This window comes from Equus quagga, chromosome 2, assembly GCF_021613505.1.
Source record: "Equus quagga isolate Etosha38 chromosome 2, UCLA_HA_Equagga_1.0, whole genome shotgun sequence".
Taxonomy (NCBI): Eukaryota; Metazoa; Chordata; class Mammalia; order Perissodactyla; family Equidae; genus Equus; species Equus quagga.
In genome coordinates, this window is record NC_060268.1 from 182,072,575 (window position 1) to 182,087,907 (window position 15,333).

Sequence of the window (15,333 nt, forward strand, 5' to 3'; positions counted from 1 at the left end):
TTTTACTCTACATTTGTTTTTTTGGCGGATGGTTTGTCAGCTTAAATACTTTGGTTAAAATTTTCTGTTTATTCTTGCATTCGCTTTATACAGATGAAGACTGCTTACGTCTATTCACACTGTGATGGTTTGGAAGATAAGTTTTATATTTTAAGAGCAACTTGGCCATTGTAGTCAAATGTAGCTCCTATAACAAAATTTTGGTGGGTGATGGATGAAAGGTCTGCGTGGCCTTTGATGTTTGGGATCTATTTTATCCTGCAGGACTCTAAATTTCCCCTCTCGCTTTTTCCTGTTTCCTTCCACTACCCAATTTCCAATGGGAGCCTTTCCCTCAATTTTACCCTCTTCTCCCCCAGAAACTACAGCTTTCTGAGTCCCATTTAGTTTAAGAACCTTCTCTGGAGTCAGTGTGTTCTTTTTAGACTGTTTGCATTTAGGATTGATTTTCTATTTTCAGGGAAGTTTTTAGGTATATTTTAGTCCTTTGTTTTCGTCTTTCCTTTTCAGTGCATTTTCCTGCTAATCTCACTAGATTTCCACAAAGACTCGCAGTGGAAGCTCAAGAGACGTCTCCACGATGATCGGGTGGTTTATTTTCTTCCACTAAGTGCCTTGAAGTCTGTGGTGTTGTTTGCCTTTTTGTTTTGTGGAAGAGGTTTTATTTCTTCTTAATTTTCTGCACACTATTCATTTTTGAGGCTGTGTGGAGCGACTCAGGTCGAGGAGTCCATTATTACCTCAGCCTCTTGGAAATGCTAGGACATCTATAAGGTACCGAAAGGAAAATGTTTCCAATCCAGACGCTTATGCCCGCTTACAGTATTGTTCAAAAGTGCAGATGTGGAAGCTGGACGCAACACAGACATGCATGGGGAGGTGAACAATGAACACACTCTGTCATGTTTGCATGACAGATTACTGCATCACGATTCGACCACGATCGACCCCAACCACAGTGTGCTGAGTGCCAGCAGCTGGACACAAAAGAGTGCATGCTGTGTGACCCATTGATGTGAAATTCTAGAACAGATAGAACCAACTGACGGAAGGCAGACGAGGGATTGCCTGGAGCTGAGTGTATGGTGGCCCTGGAAACGGAAAGCAAAGGGGCATGAGAGACTTTTTGGGATGGTGGAAATGCTACATGTCTTGATTGTGGGGGTGGTTACATGGATGTGTACCTTCGCGAAAACTTGTTCAACTGTTCACTTAACACAGGCGCATTTTATCTCATGCAAATTATTCCTCAAAGCTGATTTTTTTAAAAGGTAAAGTAGAAGTGTTTTCAGAAAAACGGGAGCCAGGATAACTTATTTCCATGAGAAGTGCATCACAAGGTCCACTACAAGTAAAGGGACTCTTGGGATTTAGGGAAATTGTCCCAGGCAGGAGCCTGGATGTGCAGGAAGGAGCAAAGAGCTTTACTCTAGGGCCTTGGCCCCTCCGCCCACCACTGAGCTGAGCCTCCCAGGACACAGCTCTCCTGTCAGAGCAGGTCATGGGAAGAGGTGCATCTCCCCCAGAGCGCCGGAGGTGGAGGGGGGCACCCAGCACCATCCGGCGCTATGGCCGACCCAGCAAGGCTTCCGTTGGAGTGAATTGAGGCTGGAGGTCATATTGCACCTCCAGCAAACTTATCCATTTTTAACTCATTATAGAATATTTTAGCCGTCAGTTGAAGAAAATAATAATAAACGAAGGAAGTATTCCTAAACACATAAACAGTAAGGAAGAGTGCGGGTGTCTAGCGTTAGATCACCAGCAGCCCACGTCTTAAGCAGGAGAGGGCTCTAGGAATATTGCCGCTATACAGCCTCTGAAACGTCTGCCTGACAATTGAATTTTGAAAAACAAGAGCTGAACAAAAACAGAGCTCTGAGGATGGCAAAGCTGTGGTGTGAGGGCTTGTGGTGAGCACAGGTGCATTTGTATATGGCCCTGATAGCAAACACCCAGAGAATTACTGTCCTAGAGCAGAATGCTTTATAAACCTTGACAATAACGATCAAATTGTAATACCAGCTCCAACGAAAATGGAAGGAGGTGAGAAACGAGTGGGACAATCTCATGCGTTTGAAATCTCTTCTTCCAGAAAAATGAGTCAATCATCACTGAGTAAAATGGAAACTTATCTAAACAGAGGGTGGAACTCTCAATATTTTTCACAAAATTTTTATTTTTTAAATCTCAGAGGGATCTTGTGTGCAATAAAATATAAAGAAAAGAGATACTTATTTAAAAATCAAGAATTTCCTCAGTTTTACTTTTTTTTGTTTAATTCTAGTAAAATGAAACTTAATACACTTATTAAATGGTAATGTGTATTATGATTCCATTAGAGTAAAACGTTATTCCCCTGTACTCATTGTTTCTATTCTAGCTGTACAGGCAGAAAAATCTGCATCAATGTTAATATAATATTAATAATGGTTATTATTAGGAGGTAAGATTTGGGGATGTTTATTACCTTTTGAAGAGTACTCTTCTGCATTTTCATAACAATAGTAGTAATAATAATAGTCATGGCAGCTAATGTTTGTGTCACGCCCTCCATGTTCTGGAAGACGTTCTTGGTACTCGGTGTTTTTAACTGCCTGAATCCTCAGAACAGCCCTGTGAAGTGGATCTTAACCTCCTGGACTAGAACACGGAGGAACAGAAAGTCTGTGTCACTTCTCGGAGGTGCCAGCACTCCCAGAGCCCGTGGGTCAGCTAGCGCTCCGACCCACAGACTCCGCCCCTCTTAGCAGGTGTAATTTTATAAAGGCTGTACGCCAGGTGGTTAGGAAGCACCAGCTGCTAAGCAGAGATAGTTTAATATAGAGCCGTTAACTGGGTGACTGATAAATGGAAGCAACTGAGGTATCACAGAGGGAGTGACTGCAGAAGCAACTGCCACAGCAGGAGAAGAGAAGAGGTGGGGATCACTGAAACTTGGAACGAGAAGGTGGGTGCCTGCAGAGCTTGGGGGCGGAGGGGAGTGGGTGCTGGCCGGCTGGTGCTAGAGTCTCTGAGCTGGAGGAGGGTCCGGGGGCTACTACCCAGAGATGTAAGGAGAGAGTGCTGTGTGAGATGGGCTGATCCTGCTGGTCTGGGAAGAGCTGCAAACTGGATTCATTTACAGGAAGGCACTTCCCCGGCCTGCAAGGTGAAAACATATTCCTAGTGTGGTGTTCTCAGGAGCCACACTAGCCTATAAAATCAGCAGCCTATAGGACAGAGCTGTCTCTGTCCTCGTCTGCCAGCCCAGCAGCCTCCCACTGGCATCTCTTCTTGGCACAGCCTAACACAGAGCCAGCTGGAGAATCAGAAATGTGGTTTGTAAAGTCTGGGCTGCAGCATCACCAGAGGATAGGAGAGTGGGTTTGCAGCTGGGGGAGAACAGCGTGATTGCCAGCACAGCGCAGCCCTATGGCTGCCGTGCAGCCATACACAGCTGTTACACAGGCGCTTCCATACCGTGCAAACCCAGTCTATGTTTCCCCCTAACAAATTCTAACTGCCCATAGGAACACAGGCATTCTCATCTTGCCCACATTGAGGAGACCCAAGCCCCATAGGTCTTTCTGCTCATCTCTGGGAGAAGGGTACACTGTCCATCTCTGGGCTAATGTTAAACATCCCTCAGCTTCTGGTAACCTAAAGACTCAAGTGTAAAGAAAATCTCCAAGAAATGTGCATAATGTAATAAGGGGCAGTAGAAGGGAAGAGCAGAGATTCCACCCAAAAATACAGCCACAGGCCAGGGATTGTAGCTGACACTTCCACCTACATCCTCAGGGACCAGAATGAAGTGTGGCAGGAAGCTCTGGGTTTGCAGAAGATAACTCAGTTATTTTTCCTGCAGGCAAAAAGGGGGGAAGAAATCTACAGGCAGAGACCACTCCCCTCCCCCACCAGATGTTTCCTATAAGGAAATTGTCCTCCCATCATGGTCTATCACCTGCTAGACAGGGTGACAAAAGCCCTGGAGGAGGAGGAAGTGGTTCCGAGGGAAGGATTGTCACCAGACGTGGACCCTACCCACTTCTCTTGTCCTGCCTAAACTCTAACCTCTGTGTTTGACCTAATTCTCTCGTCTTCTTGCAAGGGGAAAGTGTTCCTTTATCTAACTCCCTGGGGCCTTGAACTTACGCAGTTTTCAGCTGTTCCAGGAAGAAGCTCTAAGCCACAAGCACCCTGGACCCCGCCACTCTGAATGGGACCAGAGCAGTCCAGACCTCGACATGAGGCTGACGCCTGCACAGATGGGCAGAGAGCTGGGCTAAAGTAACCTGCCCTCATTTGCGTCATGGATCCCCTCTTCTGTGGGGGGCAGAGCAGCCATTTTTAGGTCATGAGGTGTATGTAGAAGTGTGATGTCAATCCATGCTTGTGCCGACCTCTCCATGCGATGATGACACTTCCCCTTTGAGTTTTCATTACCCACCCAAATAGAGATAAGCCCCTCCCTGTGCTCAGGGTCCATAGCTTTGTGAAATTATTCCCGATGGTCTCCATTTTCTTTGCTGCATGCTGCAAATAAAATTTCTGCTTTGTGAGACAACTTTTTCTGGTGCAGTTTGATTTAACTCCCCCAGAAGGGCCCATGTTTGGTCTGGTAACAGGATGGCAGCACTGGGGCATCTCTCATGACTCTGGGGAGACAACAGGGCAATGGGAGTGAGCCTTTACCAGTGTGGCCCCTGATGACGCAGCTGCAGAGGGACAGGGTCAAATCCACAGGGAGCTGGAGCGGCGCCTGGATAAGAGTGGATGGTGTTGGGGTCCAGGCTCTGAACCTCAGGTAGATGTTGGTACCTGCCGCTCAGAGCTCAGAGCCCCCGATTGAAGGAGTTGGGAATCCAGGACGAGGGAGTCAACTTGGCACCCTGCAGCCTGTACCAGGGCCTCGATTCTCCCAGGACCTTCAACCTCTTAAATTTTTCTTCTTGTAATCTCCCTGATCACCCAATGGAGAGAGACAGGAAGAGAGGGAGGGAGGATGAGGACATCGCAGAGTCTGGGCCTTGAATAGACTCGCTTTCAAATCCCAACACAGGAGCCCTGCCGTGTAATTTTGGGCCTGCTATTTCAACTTTCTGAGCCCCAGTTTCTCTACTACTGTCTTAGTTCAGCCTGCTATGACAAAAATACCATGACTGGGTGGCTTATAAACAATGGAAATACATTCAGTACAGTTCTGGAGACTGGAAGTCTGAGATCGGGGTGCTGGCATGGTGGGGTTCTGGGGAGATCACTCTCTCAGGGTGCCGATGACAGTCTCCTCACTGTGTCCTCACATGGTGGAGATGGGGTGAGAGCTCTCTGGGGTCTCGTTTACAAGGACACTAATCCCATTCATGAAGGCTCCACTCTCATGATGCAGTGACCCCAGAGGCCCCACCTCTTAACACCATCCTCTTGGGGGTTAGGATTCAACATAGGAATTTTGGGGGATACGAACATTCAGTGCAAACATACACCCCCTGTTGTGGGGTTCTCTTGACTGTTAGCAGCGCTGTGTGCACAGCCCCTGGCGCTGGGCTCAGAGCAGGTGTGTGGGCGGTGGCTGGTTACTGGTGGAGTCACGGGGTGGTTGAGTGTTGGTGGGTCAGCTGTACCTGCGTTCAGTCACCTGGAGGCCATCGCACTGTTTTCGGGGAAGGGTTCCGAGAACCTAGGAGACCCAGCGTTGTCTTGAGCTGTGGTGACACAGGCTGACAGATGCTGCACCGTGACGGGGTGAACAGAGATGTTGTCAGCTGACTCCCCCGTGGCTCGGGCTGGTGATTCGGGCTCTCAGCGATACTGTTCTCCATGTCAAACCCTGCAACCTGGACATGCACAGGAAAATGGAGTCATCTGCAGGAGAGCCTGGAGGAGGAACACGGCTAGGGAGCAGTGGGCCAAGGAGCCACCCAGACCTTTGCACCCTATGAAGACCATTCTGCCCCCTCCTACACCTTCCCTCTTCCCTCCTCCTGGGCTGCCCCTCTTTCATGGGACTTGACCCTGTTTCCAGGTTCAGGCAAGCCAACTCCCCAAATCCTGACCTCAGTTTGGTTCATGCCTCTTCAACGCTTGCTCTGCTCTCTCCCGTCTCCAACAACTGAAACCACATTGTTCCATCAAACTGTCTAAAATACCTCCTCCACGAAGTCTTCCAGGATTGACTTGCTTCCCTTTCACTGTCTCCGTCTCTTTTTTCCCCTCAGAACATGGCCATGGCCCACCATATTCATGTATAGTTGTTTCTGTGATGTTTGCAGGGTCATCCGACTTTTATTCACTTTCATCCTTTACGTTTATCTGGCTGGACTGGCGACTCTCTGAGTTTTGAGGACCATACGTGATATTTATTTTCCCCAAACATTGTGGATGCAAACAATGGGGGCGCTGTTTGGGAGACCCTGGTATTAATGTCACAAGAACTGACATTTCCTCCCTCACAGACGCAGTTGACAGGGGGCGCTGAGATACTCACCGAGGAGCGTGTGTCGGGGATGAATGACCAGCTGCCTCTGGGAGGCCTTAGCTTCTTTTGTAACACACAGATTGATGCTGCTCAACCCACTGCTGTCGCAACTGTGGAGAGAGTCCCATCAGAGGAGCAGAACAAAGACCAGCACTTCTTCCTCCCGGTGCGAACGACTGGGTTTTGAATACATCCCACAGCCTGGCAGGACGGGGTTTGTTTCACAAAGCCAGAAGAGAGAATTGTTTGATGTGCACTGGTCATCTCCAAGAATGCTTGTCACCTGCTCCTTCAGTAGCGGGGATGTCCTGGCAGTGCCACCTGCAGCACCTGCTCAGCCTGCCGTTGCCCTTGGCAAAGTTCACCAGTTAACCAGGCTTCACCAGTTTATGGGGTATTGGTGGCTCACTAAGTATGATTCCCCTTCATGCTACATGTGGGGTGTGCCTCGTGAGCAAAGCAGCCAGAATGTCCCAGCAATGGAGACAGGAGCTGCATGTTCTTCCAGACTCAAGGTGGATGTGTCAGTGCTCTGGGTCTGCTGATGGGACAGCGTCTGCCACTCTAGGATGACTGGTGAGGTGGTTTATGCTCTGCGGCAATACATCTCTAAATGCAATGCAGGGTTTCATTCTTCGGACCTAGCCACTGGTACCCAGAACTAATTATAAACTAAATCCTCGACCAGAACAGAATTTGAATTTTCCAATCACATTTCTAGTTGTCGTTATTTTCAGAGCCAAAAACCTCAGGCTTTGCGGACCTGAGAAAAAAGAAACTGAAACAAACAGTTTCTACACACAAATCCTGCTTCTAGTCCTGCAGGCTGTAACAACGGACCCCTCAGCAGATTCTATCCAGCTGTCAGTAACGGGAGGTAGCAGTGTGCACGGCACCAATACCTTTTACCCCAATATGCAAGCAGCTGGGTCATGAGGGTCGACATTGACCTCGACATATATAACTGAGCAGGCTAGATTTGAGAGAGGGGTCACAGTCATACCTGTGCATGTGTGTGGGTGAAGGTCCCACAGAATTCAGCCTTTTAGCCATCCTGGTGCCTGGTAATAATGGCCCCAAGAAGGTCAGTCGGCTCTGCCTCCAAGAATAACACTCTGGTCCCCGGAATTATGAAGATTGACAGTGATCAGACCAAGGCAGGCCATCGGTCCCTGCCTTTTTTCGCCTTCCTCTTCTCCGAAACAGATAACCCTATCCCCAAGGCTGCCTACTGCCTCGCCTCCAGCCCTGGGTCCTGCTCCCATGGGCTGCTGGCCCTTCCTTGCAGGGCTCCTCTTGGGCTCCATGAGTTTTCAAGAGTAAGAGTGATTAGATGCATATGTAACATCATTGAAATAAAGGCCCCACCTGCTGACCCGTCTGGAGGTCTTACAGAAACTGATGGCCAGACGAGGGAACCCTGAGCTTGAGGGTCTGTGTGGGCATGGCGTCCTTAGAAAGCAGCATGTGAACAGACCAGGTGAGTGGCCGGGAAAGCCACATTACCAGCCACCTGCACGGACGGGGTGAAGAGAGTGACGCGGTGGGCCTGCACTGCCCCTGGGGAGACACCTGAGTTCCAGTCCTGGCTGTGCTGCTGGCTGTTCCCAGAGAAGTCAGCAAATTTCTCTGCACCCCTGTTTTTCCCACAGCTGAGTCGGGTTTGTCATCTGTGGCACACTGGGTAAGTTCACAGACATTCTGAGCCTCCCCTGTGAGAGGAGGCTGCCTTCTCACTGATTGGCCTGAGGTTGCTGACCAGCTCTGGCCAATGAACTGTGAGCAGGAGTGATGTGTGTCCCTGGGGTGAGAGCTTGAAGAGTCTGCAGGTTTCTTGCCATAATCTCTTTTCCCTCTGCCACAGCCACTGCCGAGAGTCAGGGGCTCCATCAGCCTGCGCCCTAGAGTGAGGACAATGAGGACATGGCACAGCCCCTGCTGACCCTCACTGAACGCGTCACACGAGTGAAACAAACTCCACTGTTTCAAACCACTTACGCAGTGGGCTGCCTGTTATGCAGCATGACCAGGGTCCTCCTGACCAGTACACCTCCTTCCTGAGTGAGAGTGTGAGTTCTGAGCTTAGGAAACTCCTGTGATGCAGGATCTGCAATCATTGCAGTTTGGATCCAAGCTGTAATTACAGAGACTTGCACTTTCTCATCTGTTAAGAAGAATAAGCGAGAGTAATTATATAATTTGCGGAGGTAATAAAATTCAGAAGAAACGAAAGTGATAGCCGTTTTTAAAAGGTTTGGGTAAAATGAAATGTGTTTATGTCTTTTTTTCACTATGAATGGAGATTAGATAGCAAGAGGAAAAGGTTTACATGGAGGAATAAACAGATTCCCACTGGGAGACAGGAAGCGATTGTCAACACCATAACGATGCGAAGGAAAGATCAGCTTTCTAGCAAGTAGGATGGGAGAGCGTTCCCGTTTCCACAGGAACAAGGAGACTAGAGGGGCCCGGGAGGGGGGGTCATTGCTAGCAATCTTCACAATGAAATAGATAACATGAGGAGGTGACCTTTGTAACTGAGCCCAAGTGAGTGACCCGAGGATGAGAAGCCTGGGGAGCTGGGACCATTGGCAGGGGTTGGGGCGGGGCAGGTGAGAACAGAGAGTTCGAAACACAGAACAAGGGGCCCGGGGAGGGGGGCAACTGTAAATGTGAAGCTCCCCAGACGGATGCTGAGAGTCCTCCTGGGGATAGTGTTTGCTCCAGGCTGTGATGTCCTGGAAATGTGACAGGTAAGGAGGGACCCAGGCTGGGAGAAACCTCCTGGACAGGAAAGCACTGAGACCCAGGGATTCAGGCTGCAGACGCTGTCTCTGGAGCTGGGCTCCTTGGTGGCTACTCCAGGGAGAACAAGACCAGACCAGTGCCTGGGGCTGTCATGGAGGGGACCCCCCGCTGGGGAAAGGCTATCAGGTGGGCTCTGCTGATGCATCTGCCCCAACATCTGGGGCAGGCAAAGTGGAAGCCACATGCGTCCCACAGGGCTGATGGGAAGGCTGGCCCGCAGAAGCGTGGGCAGTGCCCGTGCAGCGGGCGGGCCTTTCTTAGCCCCGTTTCCTCATCCGCGAGAGGGCAGGCATTGCAGCGGTGCTGTAGCAACTGAACGCTGCAGTGCAGATGTCTGACAGAAACTGCTCCAAAACCATTAGTATAAGTGTTAGTAATTCTCCTGCTCTGATTCTGGCCCTTGACCCCAAAACTGAGGCGAAGAGTAATGGTGGAAGGTACGCAAAACTTGTCAAAGCAGACGCTGGTGTTTATCAAGCATTTCAAGGGGAGGCTTTCTTAATCATGCATGGACTCTGTGCAAGCACATTTCTAAGGCTCAGGAACGTTCGTCTAGCACACACGCTCTGCCCTCCGTGCCCAGCACACAGCGTCCAGTCAAATCCTAAAAGCAGTGCAGCCTGGAGATCAGGAGGCCTGGGTTCAAGTTCAACTTCGGCGGCTCACCAGCTGCACAATTTGGGCACGTCATTAACATCCCTCCACCTTACTGTCCTCGTCTTCAGAAGCGGCTAAGTCCCTGTGCCCACCCATGGGATTAGCTAAGAATAGAGCGAGAGAATGGACTCAGGGCAGTGACACAATAGGTTAATTTTCACTCTTTCATCCCCTTCTTTCCAAAGAAAAGCATTTTGTGCAACATGAAGAGCTGCCCGGGTTTTTTGTTGCTTTGATTTTAAAAGGGATAGTAGAGACAGTAGAGAAATAATTGGGGCCACCGCTTACGGAGCCCTTTAATCACACAACGTTCTGCCACATGCCCACCTGGGTGAGCAGTGTGGGACAGGTTGCCAGGAGACCAAAGAAAAGACTCGGAGACAGGGAAAGAGACATACGGGTTTACTGGGAGTTACTTACAGGGAAGGTCCAGTGGCGGCCGGCTGGACAGCGAGGTGCACCCGCTACCTCCCTGAAAGAAGCTGGCTTAAGTAGGCAGAGGAACAAAGGCTGCATGCTTGTCAAGGGGCTGTCCTTGGTACTACCAGCGTTCCCAGAACAGTAGTTCATAGAGAGGGGCTCTGTGTCCCTGTAAGACACGATGTTCTTTACATGAGATATGGGAGGGTCCAGGATGGCCAGGCCCGAGATTGTTACAAATTCCAGCCGCCAGGCGGCCTGCCCAGAAGGGAGCCGGAAGGACAGGTGGTTACAATGGGCCTGGGGGCTTGTGCTGAGCAAGCAAGGCCCAGGCCTTACACACAAGATCCAAACTCTTTTTCTTTTCCTCCTGAGTGGAGACCAGGGCAGCTACGGCACCCCCCACCCGTCCGTGTTCTCACCTATAAAAAATGTAGATCGTAGGAGTGCCCACTACTGGAGTGGTTAGACATTGAACTGAATAATTCATGATAAAACCTAATACGTAATGAGTGTCCAATAAATTATTATTATTGCTCCTACCATCATCCTGACCCCCAAATACTGTTTTACAGGAAGACGCGTCAACATTTCTGAAGCAGCAATATGATTGCTGTCTTCAGCCACTGGTTTTGGTAGGGGTTTTCTAAATGCTCTGCTCTCTGATTGATGGCCTTCCGGGTGCTCGCTCCAGACGGGTCTTCAAATTACTCAGTTCGGTTTCAGGAATCCAAATGTGGTAATAAGTACATGTCAATTCCACCAGCCCCGCAGGGTTTGACACTCCAGAAAGATGAGTGATCAAAAAGCTATTTTAAAATTAGCCAGCTGATGACCTTTCTGTTCTGTGGTGTGCTGGAAATGTCAGCATTAACAAAATCATGGGGAACAATTGTGAGGCTCAGCGTCGGGAATGTAAATCCAGGAGGAGCTGAAACTTGAGAGGAGCCTTGAGAATGCCTCATCGCCAACGCCTGGGTGCACAGCTGTGGCGGCAGCTTTTGATGGAAAGCGGTGATGTGAACTAGCCCTGTGATTCAGATCCAGGAGAGATGTGGGCTTAGTGATGGTGATCCTCACTTACACCGTCCGGTGTTCCCAGAGCCTTCCAAACGGCAGCTCATCACTCATCAGCTTGTAGGGGGAAGATGCAGGAGAGATGCTAGGGGCACAGTGGAGAGATTTATAGGAGTTATATGGACAGAGGGCATGACACCCCCTCTGAAGGTAATCATAAATCTGTCTTTGATGGTGGCGATCGTACACAGCATTATTCCATGTCTCTCCAAATACCGTATTTAGCTAATGTGAGCTACCATAATAAACGTGCAACCAAATCTATAGCTGGGAAAAGAAATGCAGCATCATGCGATATATTTCCCCTAGTTCGGATCCTGTGTCCTTACCCATATTTTCAGTTTTCATGGCCCAGAATCAGGATTTAGGAAAGAGCTTTGAACATGTCATTTTTCTTGTGCTACAGAGCAGGGAGATGTGACCTTCCAGGCTGTCTGTAAGTGAGAACTGGGAGTGCCAGCTCCCACGGCCTCATTCTTGTTCCTGTCACGGTGCAGCATGGAACAGGCAGGGCAAAGCAGGATGCCCGGACTTGGTGTCCTGACAGGGAGCCGTTTCCATTTCAACATCCAGGGGTTAATAAACCCAGGGGTTAATAAGCCCAGAGGTTTGGTGAGAGATGCCTTCTAAAGTATATGTCTTTTCATGCATTGAACATATTTTAAAGGAAACACGAATACAGCTCTGCACAGTTTCCGGGAAGACATGCACAGATTCTTTTCAAGGGGCTTGTGTAGAACATTGCTCTGCTCCAGAGGGTCTCCCTCAGATACATTGTTAACCTATCCTCACCTCTCTGCACTCTGCCGATGCCTATCCAGCCCCACTGTGCCCACCGTGATCCAGCAGGCTCCCACTTCTCCCTCTCCCTGGAGGTAGAGGCTTCTGCTGGCTCTTTAGGACTAATTTCCCTGGTGCGGGGCACTTGGTCCTCGTAATCAGGAGCTACAGCCTTACCAGCACTCTCCGTCAATGCCCAGAACTTCCATGTCAGTGCCTGTCTGCCCGGCTGCCCTGTTTGCCTTGGGGTGACCTCCCCTAATCCAGTGGTCTGTCTAGAAAACATTCACCTGCCCTCCCTTGATCCAGCTGAATCGCCCTGGGGTCCCCTCAGCCCCTCCCCAGGGTGCGGCTCCATGGGTGGCTGTGCAGGCAGCTGGTCAGGCAGCTCGTCCTGGTTGGGGTGATTCAGTTTGCTCAGGCTGACATCTTTAACCTGGGGTTCCAGCGCCTGTGCCTCACCCCAGGCCCATCCTGCACCCTTAGGAAGTGCTCTGGGGCAGTCGAGCAACTCATCTGCCTGTCAAGCATGAATCCTTCTTCTCCAAGCAGATTCACCTCTGCTCATCGCATCTACTCCATGTGGTACGTGGTGAGGGTCACACCGTGAGAAAAATACTGATTGTTCTCTGGAAGCTTTCCTGCTCAAGAAGGACTGTCCGTGTGCTGGCACTCTGCGACTGTGGGCCACTTTGTAAAGGGTGGTGCACACTAGCCCCATCCTGGAGAGAGAGATTGCACGAACGATGAAGGGATCGGAGTCCACAGCGAAAATGGTATGTTTATCTTAAGTCATGAATTAGGCTTTATCTGTAGTCGTGAAAACCAGAAGCAACGGAAATACCCAGCAAGTGATAGTTAAGCACATGATGGTCCAGCTACAGGATGGGCCGGGACATACTCAAACAAGATGGAGCTGAAGGAGGCAGAGGTAACAGAGCATCCTCGGCAAGCGGCATTAAGTGAACAATGCGCACCATGAGCACTGTGGTTACATAAACGCAAATCTGTGCATGATAAAATGCCCGTAAAAATAAACTACAGCTAACAGTTAATAATTACGATGTAGAGAAGAATGAGAGGACTCTGCCAGAAGGTTAAGCGTTTTGGTTGTTTTGATGAAGTGTGGGGTGGTTTGTTCTCTACTGTTTTTGGTATAGTTTCATGATTTTCCAAAGAACAAATTTTTTGTTTCAAAAAAATATATACAAACAGAAACAAAAACGAAAAAACAAACAACCCAATTGAAAAATGGACAGAGGATCTGAATAGACATTCTCTAAAGAAAACATACAAATGGCCAACAGGTACATTAAAAGGTGCTCGACATCGGTAATCATCAGGGAAATGCAAATCCAAACCACAATGATATGTCACCTCACACCCGTCGGAAGGGCTGTTGTCAAAAAGATGAGCTAACAAGTGTTGACAAGGATGTGGAAAAGAGGGAACCCTCGTGCACTGTTGGTGGGAATGCACATTGGTGCAGACGCTATGGAAAACCGTATGGAGGTTTCTCAAAAAATTAAAAATTGAACTACTATACAATCCAAGAATCTCACTTGTGGGTATTTACCCGAAGAAAACAAAACCATTAACTGGAAAAGATACCTGCACCGTCATGTTCACTGTAGCATTACTCACAACAGCCAAGACATGGAAACAGCCTGAGTGTCCGCTGGTGGACGGCTGGATTGAGAAGATGTGCTGTATGCATATATATAGAGAGAGAGAGGAGAGGATGGAATATTATTCAGTCATAAAAAGGATGAAATCTTGCCATTTGCAACAACATGGATGGACCTTGAGGGCATTATGCTAGGTGAATAATTCAGACAGAGAAAGACAAATACTGTATGATCTCACTTACACAAATCCAAAAAAAACCCCCAAGCTCATAGGTACAGAGAACAGACTGGTGGTTGCCAGAGGTGGGAGGGGGCAGTGGTGGGTGGTGATGAAATGGGTGAAGGAGGTCAAAGGTACAAACTTCCAGTTGTAAAACCAGTAAGTCCTGGGGAGGCAATGCACAGCGTGGTGACTACAGTGAATAATACTCTACTGCATATTTGAAAGCTGCTGAGAGAGTAATCTTACAAGTTCTCATCACAAGAAAAAATATTTTTGTAGCTAGGTATGTGATGAATGTTAACTAAACTTATAGTGGTGATCACTTCACAATATAAACAGATACGAATCATTATGTTATACATCTGAAACTAATATAATGTTGCATGTCAATTATACCTTAATAAAAAAATAAAATATGAATGTTCTGCACGCCATATGGTGACATAAAGCACAGCGTGACAAGGGGGTACTTATTGTAGCATGAGAAATCCCTTGTAACAGACCACAAATCACACCAAATGTTCCTCTCAATTTCCTTTTATTTTTAAACAGAGAACGCTTTAGTAAAATAGTCCAACATAAGGCTTAATTCGTATTACTAATAAACACACATAAAATCATTTATCAATACAGCTAAACTGTTTTTTTTTTTTTCCTGAGGAACATTAGCCCTGAGCTGACATCCTGCTGCCAATCCTCCTCTTTTTGCTGAGGAAGACTGGCCCTGAGCTAACATCCGTGCTCATCTTCCTCTACTTTCTATGTGGGACACCTGCCACAGCATGGCTTGACAAGCCGTGCCAAGCCCACACTTGGGATCCAAACCAGCAAACCCTGGGCCAGCGAGAAGTGGAACGTGCAAACTTAACCCCTGCGCCACTGGGCCAGCCTCCAGCTAAACTTTTTGAGAAGAACAACACCTGAGGATAATCTAGGAGCTTGCTGTCATCCAGAACATTCTATTCCATTGTGTAATCTCACCTGGTTTCTGCTGAGTGGTATTCACATACTTAGACACACTCTGGATCTGTTTCTTTAAGTACAAAATATACGTGTATACTTTTTGCCATCCTAAAGCTCTTGCCTATCATTTATTTCAGTAAATAATCAGCTGCCAAGGGACAAAGCTAAGAGTTTTTCTCTCTGGTCATTTCCTGTTTTAAAGTCTCTCGTAAGGGGTGTCCTGAGTACAGACAGGCAGCGGTGGCCTGGGGCTCTCTGCTCACCGCCCTAGGCGTCCCCTACTTGATCTTCACTCTCATTCCTGTTTATGTTCTCTT